Source organism: Schistocerca cancellata, chromosome 6 (genome assembly GCF_023864275.1).
Source record: "Schistocerca cancellata isolate TAMUIC-IGC-003103 chromosome 6, iqSchCanc2.1, whole genome shotgun sequence".
NCBI classification, from domain to species: domain Eukaryota; kingdom Metazoa; phylum Arthropoda; class Insecta; order Orthoptera; family Acrididae; genus Schistocerca; species Schistocerca cancellata.
The window spans coordinates 548,135,470-548,156,510 of NC_064631.1; positions in this window are offsets into that span (position 1 = coordinate 548,135,470).

Consider the following 21,041-nt stretch of genomic DNA (forward strand, 5'->3'; position numbering starts at 1 on the left):
GAAGGAAATAGTGCGCATATAGTATTAGGAACGGAAAGTTGGTTAAAACCGGAAGTGAACAGTAACGAAATCCTAGACACAGAATGGAATATATACCGCAAGGATAGGATAAACGCCAATGGTGGAGGAGTATTTATAGCAGTAAAGAATTCAATAATATCCAGTGAAGTTATTAGCGAATGCGAATGTGAAATAATCTGGGTTAAGCTAAGTATCAAAGGTGGGTCAGATATGATAGTCGGATGCTTCTATAGACCACCTGCATCAGCAACCGTAGTAGTTGAGCGCCTCAGAGAGAACCTGCAGAACGTCGTGAAGAAGTTTCGTGATCATACTATTGTAATAGGGGGAGACTTCAATCTACCAGGTATAGAATGGGATAGTCACACAATCAGAACTGGAGCCAGGGACAGAGACTCTTGTGACATTATCCTGACTGCCTTGTCCGAGAATTACTTCGAGCAGATAGTTAGAGAACCAACTCGTGAAGCTAACGTTTTAGACCTCATAGCAACAAATAGACCGGAACTTTTCGACTCCGTGAATGTAGAAGAGGGTATCAGTGATCATAAGTCAGTGGTTGCATCAATGACTACAAGTGTAATAAGAAATGCCAAGAAAGGAAGGAAAATATATTTGCTTAACAAGAGTGATAGGGCACAAATCGCAGAATATCTGAGTGACCACCATCAAACGTTCATTTCTGAGGAAGAGGATGTGGAACAAAAATGGAAAAAATTCAGAAACATCGTCCAGTACGCCTTAGATAAGTTCGTACCGACTAAGGTCCAAAGCGAGGGGAAAGATCCACCGTGGTACGAAAGGTACTACGGAAACAAAGAAAGCTTCATCATAGGTTTAAGAGTAGTCGAATCATAGCTGATAAGGAAAAGGTGAACGAAGCGAAAAAGAGCGTAAAGAGAGCAATGAGAGAAGCATTCAACGAATTCGAACATAAAACATTGGCAAACAATCTAAACAAGAACCCTAAAAAGTTTTGGTCATATGTAAAATCGGTAAGCGGATCTAAATCCCCTATTCAGTCACTCGTTGACCACGATGGCACCGAAACAGAGGACGACCGAAGAAAGGCAGAAATACTGAATTCAGTGTTCCGAAACTGTTTCACTGCGGAAAATCGTAACACGGTCCCTGACTTCAGCCGTCGCACGGACGCCAAAATGGAAAATATTGAAATAAACGATATCGGAATTGAAAAACAACTGCTATCACTTAGTAGCGGAAAAGCATCCGGACCAGACGAGATACCCTTAAGATTCTACAGTGATTATGCTAAAGAACTTGCCCCCTTTCTATCAGCAATTTATCGTAGATCGCTGGAAGAACGTAAAGTACCTAGCGACTGGAAGAAAGCGCAGGTCGTTCCCATTTTCAAGAAGGGTCATAAATCAGATGCGAATAATTATAGGCCTATTTCGCTTACGTCAATCTGTTGTAGAATAATGGAACATGTTTTGTGTTCTCGTATTATGACGTTCTTAGATAATACAAATCTCCTTCATCATAACCAACATGGATTCCGCAAACAGAGATCATGTGAAACTCAGCTCGCCCTATTTGCCCAAGAAATTCACAGTGCCGTAGACACTGGCGAGCAGATTGATGCCGTATTCCTGGACTTCAGGAAGGCATTTGATACGGTTCCGCACTTACGTTTAATGAAAAAAATACGAGCTTACGGAATATCGGACCAGGTTTGTGATTGGATTCAGGATTTCCTAGAAGAAAGAACTCAACATGTCATTCTTAACGGTTCAAAATCTGCAGATGTAGAGGTAATTTCGGGAGTACCGCAAGGAAGCGTGATAGGACCTTTATTGTTTACAATATACATAAATGACTTAGTTGACAACATCGGTAGCTCCGTGAGGCTATTTGCATATGACACGGTTGTCTACAAGAAAGTAGCAACATCAGAAGACTCGTACGTACTCCAGGAAGACCTGCAGAGGATTAATGCATGGTGCGACAGCTGGCAGCTTTCCCTAAACGTAGATAAATGTAATATAATGCGCATACATAGGGGCAGAAATCCATTCCAGTACGATTATGCCATAGGTGGTAAATCATTGGAAGCGGTAACGACCGTAAAATACTTAGGAGTTACTATCCGGAGCGATCTGAAGTGGAATGATCACATAAAACAAATAGTGGGAAAAGCAGGCGCCAGGTTGAGATTCATAGGAAGAATTCTAAGAAAATGTGACTCATCGACGAAAGAAGTAGCTTACAAAACGCTTGTTCGTCCGATTCTTGAGTATTGCTCATCAGTATGGGACCCTTACCAGGTTGGATTAATAGAAGAGATAGACATGATCCAGCGAAAAGCAGCGCGATTCGTCATGGGGACATTTAGTCAGCGCGAAAGCGTTACGGAGATGCTGAACAAGCTCCAGTGGCGGACACTACAAGAAAGGCGTTACGCAATACGGAGAGGTTTATTATAGAAATTACGAGAGAGCACATTCCGGGAAGAGATGGGCAACATATTACTACCGCCCACATATATCTCGCGTAATGATCACAACGAAAAGATCCGAGAAATTAGAGCAAATACGGAGACTTACAAGCAGTCGTTCTTCCCACGCACAATTCGTGAATGGAACAGGGAAGCGGGGATCAGATAGTGGTACAATAAGTACCCTCCGCCACACACCGTAAGGTGGCTCGCGGAGTATAGATGTAGATGTAGATGTAGATGTCCGTGGTATAGCGACCGCGGTGGCCGTGCGGTTCTAGGCGCTCCAGTCCGGAGCCGCGCTGCTGCTACGGTCGCAGGTTCGAATCCTGCCTCGGGCATGGATGTGTGTGATGTCCTTAGGTTAGTTAGGTTTAAGTAGTTCTAAGTTCTAGGGGACTGATGACCACAGCAGTTGAGTCCCTTAGTGCTCAGAGCCATTTGAACCATTTTGTCCGCGGTATGTCTGCAGCCCTCGAGAGCAAACTGGTGTGTAAGAGTGGCGGTATGCAGACAGCCGTGCTGCGGTGTAGTGCTCGCCGCCGCCGCCGCTGCTTCCGCGCCGAGTGCAGACGCGTGTTCCTCTGACGTCAGCGCGCCCTCCGCAACTCCGGTGACGCCTTCCTCAGACAACTTGGCAGCTGGGCCGCGCCGCTCCTCTTGACTTTCCTCGGCTAACTTTATTTCTCTGCACAGCGAGTCTGTGGGGAGCTTACTCAGTCGCAAGCCATCTGGCGCTGGGAAACACAACCAACCTCCGACGTCAGAGAGCTGAGAAACTGCTAAAATTACAACGAAGAAAAATATACATAAATCTTAAATTCACTGATTGTATTTATTATCATCGGGTGGCAGAAGACAGGTTCACTACCTGCGTCCACTTCTGAGTAAGTCATTATAAGATGTCTTTAAAAAAATGGGGTATTATAAAATATTAGGAAAGTAAATTACAAAGCGCGTGTGAATTATACCAATAACATTCTAAAATCAGGTATGTTTCTGGGCTTCCTTCTTCTATTGGCTCCCACTTGTGTGATAGTACCTGATATAACAGTCGTTCTATTCTGGCTGGTTTGTGTATACTAGTGACAGCTGTCTACCTATTTGCTACTTGCGGATCGTATCTTCAGGCCGGTATCGTGTTTTAGTGAACATCTTACTTAATGGCAGCAGTAATTAAACACTTTTTTTGCTTGCTTCAATTTGCGGAGGTTTTCTCCCAAAATAGAACTCATTTTGTGAATTTTTTTATCTTTTATTCGTGATTTAAAAGTCACCAACTTTCTACTGTTACGTAATTAACTCTAGCATAACAAGATGCTACTAACACGAATTCCTTACACACGAATGGAAAAACTGGTAGAAGCCTCGGGGAAGATCAGTTTGGATTCCGCAGAAATATTGGAACACGTGAGGCAATACTGACCCTACGACTTATCTTAGAAAATATATTAAGAAAAGGCAAACCTACGTTACTAGCATTTGTAGACTTAGAGAAAGCTTTTGACGATGTTGACTGGAATACTCTCTTTCAAATTCTGAAGGTGGCAGGGGTAAAATACAGGGAGCGAAAAGCTATTTACAATTTGTACAGAAACCAGATGTCAGTTATAAGAGTCGAGGGGCATGAAAGGGAAGCAGTGGTTGGGAAGGGAGTGAGACATGGTTGTAGCCTCTCCCCAATGTTATTCAATTTCTATATTGAGCAAGCAATGAAGGAAACAAAAGAAAAATTCGGAGTAGGAATTAAAATCCATGGAGAAGAAATAAAAACTTGGAGGTTAGCCGATGACATTGTAATTCTGTCACAGACAGCAAAGGACTTGGAAGAGCAGTTGAACGGAATGGACAGTGTCTTGAAAGGAGGGTATAAGATGAACATCAACAAAAGCAAAACGAGGATAATGGAATGTAGTCGAATTAAATCGGGTGATGCTGAGGGTATTAGATTAGGAAATGAGCCACTTAAAGTAGTAAAGGAGTTTTGCTATTTGGGGAGCAAAATAACTGATGATGGTCGAAGCAGGGAGGATATAAAATGTAGACTGGCAATGGCAAGGAAAGCGTTTCTGAAGAAGAGAAATTTGTTAACATCGAGTATAGATTTAAGTGTCAGGAAGTCATTTCTGAAAGTATTTGTATGGAGTGTAGCCATGTATTGAAGTGAAACATGGACGGTAAATAGTTTGGACAAGAAGAGAATAGAAGCTTTAGAAATGTGGTGCTACAGAAGGTTGCTGAAGATTAGATGGATAGATCGCATAACTAATGAGGAGGTATTGAATAGAATTGGGGAGAAGAAGAGTTTGTGGCACAACTTGACTAGAAGAAGGGATCGGTTGGTAGGACATGTTCTGAGGCATCCAGGGATCACCTATTTAGTACTGGAGGGCAGCGTGGAGGGTAAAAATCGTAGAGGGAGACCAAGAGATGAATACACTAAGCAGATTCAGAAGGATGTAGGCTGCAGTAGGTACTGGGAGATGAAGAAGCTTGCACAGGATAGGTTAGCACGGAGAGCTGCATCAAACCAGTCTGAGGACTGAAGATCACAACAACAAAAACATGATGCTTAGAGCTTCTTTACAACGGTCATATCCTCCTATATATCAACACAGCAGTCAGTAGAAGGACAAGTAGCATTGATTGGCTAGGCACAACAATGGTAATAATTTTTTGATAAAAAGTTTCAGTACAAAAGGACTGTATAGTGGCAGTATAGAGATACACACATATCACGCAACAGTGTCATGACAGTAATACAATAGCGAAAGAGTGACTGTCGTCAGTATTCATTTTAATCATAATTATTGTTTCACTTCAGTTTTTATTAACCAGAAGCATCGAACTCTTAAGAAAACGAAAGTGTGTACAGACAAGGGCTATCAGAAAATAGTGCAAGTCAAGCTTCCTAGCGCTTAAATGAGAGAGAGTATTGCAAATGCTAAGTTTCATACCGCCTACAGACTCGGGAAAGCATAGAGTGGTGGACACAGAGAATGAGAACGCTGAGGAACTTCTACCAGGTGATTCCTGGTCTCATTCCAGTGGAAAGTTGTTGAAGCGATACTTGTTCACGGACTCTTCATGACCATGGCCGTGTTGAACAGGACTTAAGGACCGAAAGAAAATTTCAAGTATAAAGGATACACAACGATGTGTTATGCGGAAGGCTAACCAAAGACTGCGTTTTATTGTCAGGATACTTAGAAAATGTAACAGATCTACTAAGCAGAGCCGTGCGGGATTAGCCGAGCGGTCTTTTGTGATGCAGTCATGGACTGTGCGGCTGGTCCCGGTGGAGATTCGAGTCCTCCATCGGGCATGGGTGTATGTGTTGGTCCTTAGGATAATTTAGGTTAAGTAGTGTGTAAGCTTAGGGACTGATGACCTTAGAAATTAAGTCCAATAAGATTTCACACACATTTGAACATTTTACTGAGGAGACTCCGTACACTGCGCTTGTCCGTCCTCTTTACTGCGCAACGTGGAATCCTTACCTGATAGGATTTACGGAGTACATGCAAAAAGTTCAAAGAAGGACAGCACGTTTTGTTTTATATCGCGAAATAGGAGAGAGAGTGTCACCGAAATGACACAGGATTTGGGTTGGACATAATTAAAACAAAGGGGTTTTTCTTTGCGGAGGAATCATCTCAGGAAATTACAATCACCAACTTTCTCCTCCGAATGCAAAAATGTCATGTTTCCGTCGACCTACATAGGGAGAAACGATTACCATGATAAAATAAGGGAAATCAGAGCTCGCTGGGAAAGATATAGGTGTCAGTTCTTTCCACGCGCTATACGCAATTGGAATAATAGAGAACTGTGAAGGTGGTTCCACGAATCCTGTGCCAGGCACTTAAATGTGATTTCCAGAGTATCCATGTAAGTACAAGATAAAACATTGCTTTCATTTTGTATTTTTTATGCGTTTTAGCAGAACAAAAATTCACGAATTCAAATTCGAGATTCTTATTTGCAAAGAAACGCTTTAAAAGTTTCAGTAAAAAATTACAATATATTTTCCTTTGAGGTCATTCATTCTATGTGAGACCTTCTTCACCAAAGCACAAAACAAACATCTTCACACGTTCTTTGTTACTTTTTCACTGACGTTTTATGGCACGGGAGGCCTTGGGGTATGACTTCAGGTCACAACAACTGGTGGTGGTTGAGTGAAGTGAGACAGTGACGTGGTCCCACTTTTCAACAGGACAAATGCTCGATCACACGTGTCAAGTGTCTGTTGTGTGCGTGATGTCGAGGCCGTTCCGTGGCCATCAAGATCCCCTTGGCAGAATATGTGTGGGGCCTACCTGGCGCTGTGCTCCGAGCCAATGCCAGTGAAACCTTCCCGTCGTCTCCTCCATATCTCTTTTGTTAATGATAGCCTTCCCTGTTACAATAAACAATGAAACCTTTCCTTAGGATTTCTTTCTCCTGCTTAATAATAACAAATGAAATCTTCCCTTCGAAATTTATTCTCTTTCTCTATCTTCTGGTACAAATTTAATTGCTGCTTATTGAAAGTGATTTTTTGATTATTTCGACGAAACATAGAGTGTGTCGTCGTCGTGGCCCTCAGTCGTTATCTCCAATAACCCAAAACTGTTCCTTACCTTTTTTACTGTTACTGGATCGCCATCTGACTGCTACATCGAACTGCGACATGAATATACTTACTCTGTTTTACTATACTCTATTAGCTGCTGGTGGGCTTTCATAATAAGTGGCTGTATTTATTACCAAAGCTGACGTTATTCTTTAAAAGCAAATCTGACGTTATTCTTTAATTAATTTGACTGAAGTTACGTAATTCATAGTTAAACTTTTCCTTGACAACAATAAAATTTTGCAAAGTTTTACGTTGATGGTTTTTGGGATGGATTATAATTAGAAATGCAATATTGCTGGCAAAAGTTAATTATATTCTGAATGAAATGATTTTACAAAGGTTCAAATGGGACTTACTTTTTACAATAATCTTACAACTAGCAATGTGCGAACATACCTTCAGTAGTCTTGAGTTTCTCAAAAAAATTAATTCAATAATATTAGTTCCTATTATTATAATAGTTAGGTGATGTCTCTGTACATCCGTTTATAATCTCTTGTAAATCATAGCTAGTGGCTGGGGGCACACCGCTCCTCTCAACCTCTCACTTCAGACCTGCTACCGACTCGCTTCACTTCTCGCTTATTACTGACATCCTACGAACGCTAAAGTGCGGTCTCTCCTGCCAACAATGCTTTCTGGTGCAGAAAATCCCTGCTACCATTACAAAATGTATCAATGCGCGGTCTTTCCCGCTCTTTTCTTAAAATGTATCCATACGCGGTCTCTCAAGCCGTTTTTTTTAAATTATATCAATTTGTGGTCTCTCTTGTCAACAATACTTTGGTGCAGACATTCCCTGCTACCACAATTATTTCCAACATTACAAATATTAATTATTCCTACTTAATCCTATTAATAAAATATAAACATCTTTCATAAATTGTGATTTGACAATAAACAATAGAAATATACACGTCTTACACCAGTTACCAGGATATCGGCTACAACAGTTGTGGACTAGCTTGTTTCAGGGTTGGAAACTATAGCTTTACGGAGCCGTTCCTAAACAAGGCAAGTAGGGGTGCCACGTAATAGTGATATGTGGGGTCATACTGCCAAGTTCTTTGTAAATTTGACTCGATGTCGTAATAACAAAAATAATATCACATATCTTCTCAACCTGTGATGTTCATTACGTTTCCCTCTATCCTTCTTGGTGCTTCAATTTTTTCGTCAGGCATAGAATAATTCTTTCCATTATTGCAGAGCGTAGTATTATGTATTTTATATTTGTTTAGTATGCCATCCTTTCTCTCGCTTACCATTATTTAATGTCAACGAATGTCACATTTTACCTCTGAGGTTAATTTTTTAAAAAATAAAGTTAATAATTGTAAACATGGTTGACTGCTGAGCGCACTTAACGATTTCCTATGTAAGCTAATTAAATAAATATCTAATTTAGAATTGCAGCAGCGACGCATAGCACAACGTACTGCAGACATATGAATCACTGCCACACGGCAGTCTAACATGTGTCTTCATGAAATAAGCGTATCTATACAATTGTGCATATGGTACTTCGAATGTTATATTTATACGACGAAGCTTACTTGACTCATTTTTCTGATCACATCTACATCGGTACTTCACCATCTACCGTACGGTCACTTCCTTCCCTGTTCCAACCGTAAATAGAGCCAAGGGAAAAACGACTGTCTATATGTATCTGTAAAAGCACTAAATTCCCTTATCTTATTTTCGTGCTCCTTACGAGCAACGTATGTTGGAGGCAGTAGAATCGCTCTGCAGTCAGCTTCAAATGCCAGTTCTCTAAATTTTCTCAGTAGTGTTCCCCGCAAAGAATGTTTCCTTCCCTCCATGGATTCCCATTTGGATTCCCCCCGAAATATGTCCGAAACACTTGCATGTTGTTTGAACCTACCAGTGACAAACCTAGCAGCCCGCCCCTGAATTGCTCGTTGTCCTCCTTTAATCAGACCCAGTACGAACACCAAACACGTAAGCAGTACTCAAGAATAGGTCGCATTAACGTCCTACATGCGATCTCCTTTATAGGTGAACCACACTCTCCCAGAATTCTCCCAACAAACCAAAGTCAACCATTCGCCTTCCCTACCACAGTTCTCCTATGCTCGTTCCATTTCATATAGCTTTGCACCGTTACGCTCAGATATTTAAACGAAATGACTGTGTCAGGCAGGATACTACTAATGCTACATCCGAACATTACGACTTTCTTTTTCCTAATCATCCCCACACAGTAACGCCTAGCACACCACACTGCAGACAAGCCGATCGTCGCTGCACGGCATTCTAATGCATGTCTTCACAAACTCAGCATGTGTATTGCAACTGTGCAAATAGTACTCCAGATGTTGTATTTATACGACGAAGCTTATTTGGCTCATTTTTTCCGACATTTCTTTTTTACATATACAGACTCGATATGATTAATAAACAGTGTACTTAGGTACGTGGCTGTTTCACTTACATTTGAATTGATTTCTGAAGGCTTTAATTAGTAATTTCTGTACGACGTCTTTCCTCTGTTTCTCATAGGTAAGAAGATGGTTACTGCGAACGGAAATTAATTACCTGATGTATTAAAACTGGAATAAAATATAGAAACATATTCGTGGATTACAGGGAAAATTTTACTGAGACTGTGTCGCAACTATTTAAATCTAATAATTTCCTCTGAGCTTCCAAAAGTTGTTGATGCTGTTTCACGGTGCTACAAATAGAACGGTACTAAAAACAGCTGTTTGACTTCAGTGAAACGACTCAGTGGTGCTTCAGTTATGATTTTACGAGGTAACTCAATTATTATCCCCAAAGTAGTTATAAAATTTTATTGTAATCAACTAGGAAACTTACAAGAACATCACTTTTCGACATAGTCTCCTGCACTTGGCCCACCGTTGTACAAGCTTCCTGATGCCCTCATAAAAGAAGGTTCTCGGTTTGATTGCGAGCCAGGAATGCACCGCTTCTTTCACTGCTTCGTCCGAGGCAAATCGACGGCTCCTTAATGCCTGTCTGAGTGGACCAAATAAGTGATAGTCAGGAGGGACAAGATCGGGACTAGATGGGGGATGATCCAGCACTTCAAAATTAAGTTTCTGGAGCGTTTCAGCAATGTGGGCAGCAGTATGCGGACGGGTTTTGTCGTGCAACAACACAACACCTTTTGACAGCAATCCTCGGCGTTTGCTTCGAATTTCAGGATTTAGCCTGGCAGTAAGCATCTCACTGTAATGTACACTGTTTATTGTTGTGCCCCTTTCCCTATAATGTATCAGTACTGGACCCTGAGCGTCCCAAAAAACCGCAAGCATCAGTTTTCCTGCGGGAGGTTGGGTCATTAACTTTTTCTTGCAAGGCGAATTTGGATGTTTCCATTCCATACTCTGCCGTTTACTCTCCGGCTAGTAAAGAGGCATCCATGTTTCGTCACCAGTAATTACCCTGTCTAAGAAGTTGTCCCCTTCGTTACCATAGCGATCCAAATGTTTTTTTGCAGATGTCCAAGCGCATTTGTTTATGCAACTGTGTGAGTTTGGGGCCCATCTTGCACAAACTTTTTGAAACCCATGTCTGTTGCGGATGATTTCGTGAGCAGAACCGTGACTAATTTGCAGACGATGTGCCACTTCGTCAGTAGTTAATCGTCTGTCTAAGACAATCATTTCACGTGAACGATAAATGGTTTCTTCATTTGTGGCGGTAAATGGCTGTGCAGCTTCTTCATCGAGCGTTACACTTGTGCGACCATTTCGGAATTTTTCAATCCATTCGTAGACACTACGTTGTGGCATAACGCTGTTCCCGTACTGTACCGAAAGTAATTTCGGCTCCTGATATGCCTTCCGACCACAAAAAACGGATCACTGAACGTTGCTCTTCTTTGGAGCAGCGGAGCAGCCATGATTAACACCACGGCAGCGATAACGAAACTAACCTAGCAGCTTGAAAATTGCAAAGATATAACAACAAATAAACAAAGCATGCGTCATCAACGTAAAACGACAGTACTACCAAAATAAACAAAAATATAACTAAATTGCGGATAATAATTGACTTACCCGAGTAAATATAATTTTACCGAAAAAAATACACGTTGCTACTTTAGAATTAGAATACAGTTTCCCGTCCATTAGAGCGCAAATTCAGCAGTAAAATACAACTGCAACAGAAATTTTATGATTTATAGCGTGTCATATTGTAATTCAGTCTACCTCCATGTCTGTTTTATCACTGCGTATGATGGCTATGCGAAGTACCTGTGTTCAATTCTGAGAACTGCCACTGATTTTTCCTTGGTACGATGACTGGGCACGCGGCCTCCTGATGCCAACGGAGTAACTTTTTGAGTGATGAATAACAACTGCAGTGTGCGATAAGCTCCCAACGTCCGGGAGAGAGGTGTGTTGACTACATGACTCTCCACAACGCACCCAGATGTCGTTGGTAGTGACGCAATAAAGCGGTAGTCAGATGGAATGTTTCTATATTTCCCAGAAGTGTTTACACCACATCCGTGTATTGATATCTGCAGAAATATTTTATGTTAACAGCTGATACTGTATCGTCTGTTGTTACGCCCATTGCCTTAGAAAAGATAGCTTCCAGTCAGACGCGTCTATCGAACTGCAGTTCTTCACGGTTTTACACAACTTACCGAAGAAATACCATCTTATGATGAACAAAATTAGAGGAAAGCTAGGGCTAAAACACCATTATCACTGCTCATAATCAGTTTAGTTGTGGTTCAGAAATTTCAAAGTGTATTCTTATAGTTTAAAGTTAGTTGTCACACATTCTCTAACACACTGTAAAAGCTGTAACTGCCTACAATCTTCAATACCACAAGAGAAACTTGTTTTGAGAGGAGAATAAATTGGCGCTGGAGAGCATTATAAGGTTATACAGCTATACCTGAAATGAAATACATTTCTAATGTCTTACTGACTTTGTTGTATTTGAGCGACATGAAAATACAGGAACATACAATGACATTTCATACAACTAAATAGAAGCATGTAAAATACCTATAAAGCATGCAATTTCAACGGATGTATACACAAATACGTACCCGTTTCAAATGCTTACTCAGTACCTCATCAATATAACACGAAATTCTTAAGAATAACCAGAAATTATTTTGTTTACATACGTATGTATGACGTTTCCAAAAAGTTTTTTGATATGTGATTCTGTTAAAAGACCTCACGTTTCCTGTAAGGCTGTCCATTATTTAAATAATATGTGGTAGCTAATTATTAAACGGCAAACACGCGGAACAGTGCCTAGTTCCAGCTGTAGCTTACCTATCTGATGCTTCCAGGGCCAACAAATCTTTGATTTTCAGTATTCCACATGACTGTTGACAGAATTTAAAAATTTAAAATGTTGTTATAATCTACTAACTAAGAGATATATTCTTATGTTAAAGGTTTAAGACAAGCACTAAAATTAGGAACTGTGTATATGTTGTGAGGCAGCGTAACTCATTAATCAGTATTACCTAGTATTTAAAAATGAGAGACTTCAGACAAACTTTAAACATAATTTCAGACGTCTTCTAAGCGTCTTCTGGCTTACATGTTTTACGTAAAATATTTAACACACCAACTAATTTCTAAGATAATCAGACGTCTGAAGCTCTTTTATACATGGTGGTTCGACTGTTTAAAATATCGTGTATCGGAGACGTGTTGGTTTGTAAATATTGGCGAGTTTTGACCGCTGGATCTTTAACAAAATCGTGTTGCTGGTTGCAGCATCTTTACATTTCACATAATTTTGTGTTTTCATTTTCCGTGAGAAGATCACTTTACATTAAAATGAAACTTTTAAGAGATCACGCTAACTTATAATCTAATGGTTGCAAAGAAATCTTAGCAATATTTGTTGCAAAGAAACGTAAATACACACCATCTTCAGACCGTATTGTGCCAGAATCCATTCATCAATTACGTATTAAATCATTATTCACGGGAAAAAAGGAGCATTGTGAGGCACAATAGACTCCTACTCTTCAAAATGATTCTAATTACAAATATTTCTGTGTCGAAAAGTTGCAAAATTTTTTCGAAGTGAAAATAACGGTAAAAACAGGAAGAATTTTGCACTTGTTAACAAGATTTTATAAACAGAATGAAAAAAGAGTAAAGATACACAGAAAGGAACAAATTCGACACAGTCATTCCCACAATGACCTATTACTATTAACATCAGCAACACAGTGCATCACATCTTACTAGAAAGCTACAGACATAAAATCTTACAAAGTTTTTCTAAACAGGGTAGTAGCCCTACATTTCTAAAGCACAAATTACATACAGAAATGGTAGAGGGGTAAGGCGTATAACGTGGGAAATATCCAGATTCCGCAGTGCAAAACAGTTCAACAATAACGAGGTTAATCGCCCGTTGCCAGGAATGAGAATCAGCTGGAGATAAGAAAAGAATTGGGACACCGGCGAGTTTGAAGGATGCTAAATTTGTTGAACAAAATTCTCGCACTCGTACGCCACAGCGCGATTGCTTGCATTCTGACAGTACAAAAATTTCTTTAACAAAATTTCGTTCCGTACATGTTTTCTGTAGGAAACGGAAGGTAATTTGGCGACACTCTAGTCAAGTGACCGACAAGAATCTTAATTTATGAATGTATGCCTGTGCTGCACAGATAGTGCAGTGTGTAGAGTCTTGTATTAGTATACCCGAATTTGAGAGTTCTTTTCGGAACCAAGGTTTAATTTTGTTTTATTTTCTAGAACGGTATCTGGATTACTACTCATTATACAACAGTTACGGCAGAAACAGACAGAATGATTATGAACTCCAGGCGTTGTTTCTGACTATTACTAGGCTGGATCATCTTTTGCCTTCAGCACAAAATTTGTGTGGTTTTCAACTTTTTTTCCCTACTGGCAGCATTTTCGTACATAGCGTCATATAAAATTACTTCCAATACTGCCACATAAGATGCAAGAGCAATGATCAAATGAAAATGTACACGATGTGTGTTAACGAGCTTTGCGCTCTCATTTAAGTATATGGCCGAAAGAGAAAGCCTTTAGGAATTGTGAAACGAACCCTGTCGTCCAGGACTGGATGCCACAAGGGGCGTAGATTCACCAAGAGGCGGGGAAACTCACAGGTGTCTATTGTGTATTGAGGCCTAAGCGCTGTAGTGTGCGAGTGAGACAGATGCAAACGTACGTCATAGGGAAACCCAGTAGAAGACTTTCGTGGCCGAGGAGACGTAGCAGTGTTAAAGATGGCAGACCTAAAATCGGCTATAAAGGGAAACATTTATGGAAACTACTTAATTCTGTAGAAATGCAAGGCATCAAGCCACAGTAATTTTAATCTGCCATCCTCCATAAGTTTTCATGGTGATCCAAATAAAACTTGAATATTGATCATATGTATAATAGTTTAGGATTTACTATTAAAGTGAAATTAACAACGTTTGTAACAAAGACCTGAATGCTAAAATCTGAACACTTTGGTCGATCTTAACGATCGTAACTTTTGTAACAAAGACCCGAATGCTAAAATCTGATCACTTTGGTCTATCTTGACGATCGACATTTCATATACAAGTGCATCATTAAAATGACGAATGTTGTAAATATCAGCTCTGTAACTATATTTGTTTAAAAGATATAGTAAATTTAAACTATCAGTATTTACAGTTAAGCATCAATCATCATTTCCTCCACACAAAATACATTGAACGATGACAGCATGACGCCTTATTTAATCATTAGGTATTAGAAGATTTGTTCAAATGGCTCTGAGCACTATGGGACTTAACTTCTTAGGTCATCAGTCCCCTAGAACTTGGAACTAATTAAACCTAACTAACCTAAGGACATCACACACACCCATGCCCGAGGCAGGATTCGAACCTGCGACCGTAGCAGTCCCGCGGTTCCGGACTGAAGCGCCTAGAACCGCTCGGCTACCGCGGCTGGCTAGAAGATTTGGTGTAAAGTTTAGTGCATAATAGTTATTTTTGTATTTTGGCGCAAGGCTACTGGCCGTGACATTCAAAATTAAGAAGGAAATTGTATTGGTTTTATGTAAAAGAATTTAACACTCATTATCTAATAAATATTATTGTTACTTTATTTAGAACGTAAAAGTGGTCAAGTTTTGATTATTTAAATATGTTGAAATGTAAAATAATGTAGAATAAGATGTAGGCAATCATATGGACGGCCTCAGGAAAGGGAACTGTCGTAGTTGGTTGAGCGAAGATGTTCGGTGCGCGGGAAAAACTCGGCCGGGGACGGGCAGCGAGACAGTTCTGGTCTTGACAGCAAAGAGGGACAGTTCGGCTGGAGACACCAAAGGGCACAGTTCGGACTGATACACGAAAGCGGACAGTCGGTCCCTAGGCAGCCAGGAAGTGAAACGACTTAGGGAATTTCGCGTTGGGTAGTATCGCGGGACTTGAGTCTCTGAGCAGTGAGCAGACGCGCGCCATTTTGTGTGGAGTATCGGACTTGGATTTCGCGATGAGATTGTGAATGATCGAACTGTGTCAAATGGATATGCGCTCGAGTGTAACAGTAACTCTAAATATTACCACTTTCGCTATTAGTTAGTTTTATAAATAAACATTAATCTAACGAAATCGTAACTGTATGGCCTACATCATTTATAGCTCGTTAATTTAGTTCCCGATATTATTATTACTGTTATTATATGTTATGTTAGTATTTCGCAAACATGCCATCAGCCAGACAATTTAACCAAAGGGTCACAAGTGTCTATTTTAGGGCGTGTAATGCGACACGTGCGGTTCAACCCCTAGACGAGTTTGAGCCAAGACGTTTCGACGAAGAGGAACCGCATGTGAGCCCGAAAATCATCGGGATGTTAGCTTTCAACGAGTCGTTCACCTCACCTATAGGTGTACTTAGAGAGATGAAAGACATAAAAATTGCTATATATGAAGAAAGTGTTAGATATTTTTATTTGGAATGTGTTATAATGAATACACATTTACGTTATTAAATATTTTAGTCCAAAACAATGTTATCAGTTTATTACAAATCCTGATTGAACATCGACTTTTCTAATGACTTGTTCATTTTATTCAGCCATTAACCTATCTTTCTCTCACCTCAACTGTTACTCTTACTACTACATGCTGAACAACATTCAAATCATCATGAACAGGAAAAACACTGAATGCAATCACCAGTTTTATTAGTTTCATAACAAGATTTCAAAACACCCAACACATTCATTTCCATCCCATTCGTAAAGTTATTTTCATAATCTACAACTTTTGCATCAGATGAACGCGGCGATTTAGTTGCATTATTTCTCCTTTTCAGCTTCTTCAGTCTCTTTATTCTTCACTAGTATTTTTCTCTGGTGATCTTTCTGTGACTTTTTCTGTTTTCTTTCTACATTTATCGCTCTTTTCCTTTAGAGTTTCAATATTTTCAACAGGGCTTAGCCATTTGGATACACCTACTGCCTTCCTCTTAAAATTCATGGTTACCAAAGGAAGCAACACAAATTTTGTCTGTGTTGGCGTAGGAGTAGTCAGTTTTGACGTGGCGATCTTGGAAGCTTTCGGTTTAGTAAGGGTGTAGTCCAAAGTTGTGTCAGTGAAAGAATTTGACCTGTGCAGGTAAATCTACTCTCTTGCTCTCTTGGTGAGCGTGAGATCAGGTCTTTTGATGAGCTTTGAAGTGTTTGGTTGGCCTGGTTATGATATTAGGCTCTTCCATTGGCACACACATATCTTCTGACAAGTAAACAGGTAACTCTACTCTCTTGATGAGCTTGGGATCAGGTCTTTTGATGAGCTCTGAAGTGGCTGGTTGGCCTTTGTGTGAGATTCTGCTCTCCAATTGGCACACGCGTATCTTCCGACAAGTAAGCACAGTCTGGGACTCTGGCCACCTTCGTTGGGATTATTCCACAGGCCTTGAAGCTAAATGCAATTACGTTCTATCTTTCCCACATTAATACAAGTGATCCATCTCTCCAGATTTTCTGGGAGAGAACGATCACCGCGGCTTCTCTCTGCAGATAGCGAGTCCGGTGGCCATTTTAGGTTAGTGTCATGCCTGTACCTTTGTCAAGCTCACAGTAAAAATCTGCATCAATATTCTGGAAATTGACCCTAAATACTATAATTATATAAATACGCCACACAACTTTTCGGCTCACCAGAGCAGGGAATGTGATTTTTCTCTAGGACTAACACCAAAAATAGCAGCGCTTCTGTATCACGTTTGTTCACAAAACAGCGTCCTCACAAGTGGCGGGTGCTGCTGTCTAGCGGCACATTTGTGAAATATGCAATTGGTCTGTGTCACTCACTAGTCCAGCTCTCCCGGGCTTACTCCATACACCTCTCTCTCTCTCTCTCTCTCTTTCTCTCTCTCTCTCTCTCTCTCTACACACACGCGCGTGAAAAACGGAGAAGACGCGAGCGTGTTATTAGTATGTAATAAATCACTACCTGTAAGCAAAGCAATACTGTTGGAAGCTCCGGCTTGTGAGGAACCAGACGCCGCACTAGGTAAAGCACCTTTTCGGAAGAGAGTCTCGCAGACACATCAAGCTGACGTCACAAAAGGCCCGTCAAGCGTGTGTGCGGCTCGCCAGCAGCCAACCGCTGTGCGCATTGGGAGTAAGTAGCTATCTGTCCGCGGTAAGCGGCTTACTGCTACTCCAGAAATACTGCAAAGCGGCTTCGCGTCGAACGCATACAAGATGTCTCCGAAAGCGGGCCGCATTGACGGGAAGTGGAAGATGAAATTCGCTTTCCCGGGACACGATTTTCCGATATGAATTCAGGTTCTAGTACGTCTTTTGATGCCTCTTCAACCGGGATGATCCTGTGTAGCCTATCTCGTTGTATTACAATCGTTTCTTGTAGTATATTTGTTATTATTAGCGTCAGCAGTATGTGAGTGGTAATGATTAAATAATACGCACACCGTATGTAAACGAGTAGCTAGACTGACATCTTGTGGTGCGGATGTTCTGCCAGATCTCAGCTCCATCCATACACGTATCTCGACAACGTGACTCTTTGGCATCAGGTGCAACCTCAGAGTGCTAGGCGAGCGAAACGGTATGTACTGCTTTCTTTCCTTCATGGTTGGTTCTACGCGTTCTCTCTGCTGTCTGTTCCCATTAGCAGCGTCCTGAAACGTTCCGTCTTCGGTTCAGTGTGCCTGTCCGCGAGCTGGCGTTCTGTTCTCTATCTGGAGTTCGTTCCTCATGTCCATATTCTCATTTCTGCTTTGTGTTGAGTTCTGCTGCTGCCACCGTTGCGTTTATAGCGACGCCAGTGTAAGATCCCAGACTCTACTGAGTTCGTGCACAGTGCCAAGATTCATGAGGCATTCCGCCACGTTTATCTCGACTGACTCTCTGACAATCCGAGTATCTGGGGTTTGTGCCAGAACACTTGTTTCTTCATAGTTCATAGAATGATTAAGTTCCAGACAGCGCTCAGCAATGGCTGATTTAGTTGTCTGTCTCAGCCGGTTGCGCCTCTGTTCTTTGCAAAAAAAAAAAAAAATAAATAAATAAATAAATAAATGGTTCAAATGGCTCTGAGCACTATGGGACTTAACATCTATGGTCATCAGTCCCCTAGAACTTAGAACTACTTAAACCTAACTAACCTAAGGACAGCACTCAACACCCAGCCATCACGAGGCAGAGAAAATCCCTGACCCCGCCGGGAATCGAAGCCGGGAACCCGGGCGTGGGAAGCGAGAACGCTACCGCACGACCACGAGATGCGGGCTGTTCTTTGCATATGATGTCCACTGCCCTAATTGTATGGCCAATCTACGGCATATGACATTAGCAAAGTATATAATAAATTCCTAGTTTTGGTAGACCAAGGTCTTCTTTCGTGTTTCCCAGTAGTCCTCTTATTTTGGTAGGTAGACAGAACACAGTTGAGATTCTTGCTGATCTTGGCAGAAGTAGATCACATGTAGTGCAGGTAAGTCATAGTCTTCGCTTCATCTCACACTTTTTCTCTATCGTGTGGTGAGTGGGTGGTCGAAAGGGCTTCTGAACTGTTAGGCCATGTATTCATTTTTGAAGTAGATGCCCTATTTCTGTCAAACAAAGGGGAAACGTCGAAAATTACCCGCAATGTTGACATAACACTTCTTACATTGTTCTTACTGACCTCTGTCCTCGTTTCTTTTATTGTCCTGCTGTTGTAGTCTTGCTTTGAAAGTCTGATTCTAATTCGTCCATTTGTCTTCCTTTTGTTGCAGATAGACCATGGCTGATCCATTAGAAGAGGAGCATCGAACGGTGATCCGCTTTTTGTTGTCGGAAGTTGTAGCGGGTGCCGCAGTCCATGAAAGACTTTCGGTGCAATACCAGAACTGCGTCTCGCGCAACGGAGTGTCTACGACTGCACTACAAAATTCAAAAACTGTCGCGCAAGTGTTACGCATAAGGCAGGAGCCGGACGATCATCCACGGCTGCAATTGATGACAAAATTGAGAGCGCACGTGACATGGTTATGGTAGACAGACAAGTGACTGTTGGCGAGGTAGCACATTGTTTGCAAATAAGCCACGGATCTGCCAACGAAATCATTCAAACAGACTTGGGATTCATAAAGTCTTACATGGTGAATCCCAAAACAACTCACAGTTGGACAACTCCAAAAACATTTGGATCGCTATGGTAACGAATGTGGCGGCTTTTTAGACAGAATCAGCAGTGGTGACCAAACATGGATCCCCCTTTACGAGCCGGAAAGTAAACGGCAGAGAATGGAATGAAAACATCCACAATCGCCCAGCAGGAAAAAGTCAAAACCCAACCATCCACTAGGAAACTAATGCTTACCGTTTTTTGGGACGGACAAGGCCCAGCAACGGAACAAAAAATGGTTCAAATGGCTCTGAGCACTATGCGACTTAATTTCTGAGGTCATCAGTCGCCTATAACTTAGAACTAATTAAACCTAACTAAACTAGGACAGCACACACATCCATGCCTGAGACAGGATTCGAACCTGCGACCGTAGGGGTCGCTCGGTTCCAGACTGTAGCGCCTAGAACCGCACGGCCACTCCGGCCGGCAGTAACGGAACATTCTCAAGAGAGTGGCACGACAATAAACAGTGTGCGTTTCAGTGAGGTGCTGACTGAACGTCTAAAGCCTGCAGTTTCAAGCAAAAGCCGAAAACTTCTGTCAAAAGGTGTTGTTTTGTTACACGATAATGCCCGTCCACATACCGCTGCCGACATTGTTGAAACGCTTCAGAAACTCAAATTAGAAGTAATGGCTCGTCCTGACACTTCCGAATACCACTTGAATGATCCACTTAAGGAGGCATTAAGGGGCCGTCGATTCACCTCGGACACAAAAAGTGAAGGGCGTGGTGCACACGTGACGCGCTGCTCAGACGAACACGATCTTTTCTGAGGGCATCAGGAAGCTTGTGCAAATATAGACCAACAGCGTGAAAAACAAGGGTCTACTGAAACATGATATTAACGTTTCGCAATAAAAAGTATGGCTACATTGCGGTTAATTTTTTATTTACGGTCGTATCTTGGTCTGACAAAGTGTTTGCCCTGTGGACTTGTGGACGTATGTCTTTACAACTCCATTCTCCTACTTTGGATAATAACACCTGCTAGCTTGCGCGTGTGTTGGTTTGGGATATACACGTTATGGCCAACGATCCATCTGTTTTCATTTTTTAAAGTACATCCAGGAACTGCAACTTATCATCCAACTTATCACACCAGCTTATGCAGCAGCGTATCACACGAGCAAAATACACTATGTGATCAAAAGTATCCGAACACCCCCAAAAACATACGTTTTTCATGTTAGGTGCATTTGCTGCCACCTACTGTCAGGTACTCCATATCAGCGACCTCAGTAGTCATTAAACATCGTGAGAGAGCAGAATCGGGCGCTCCGCG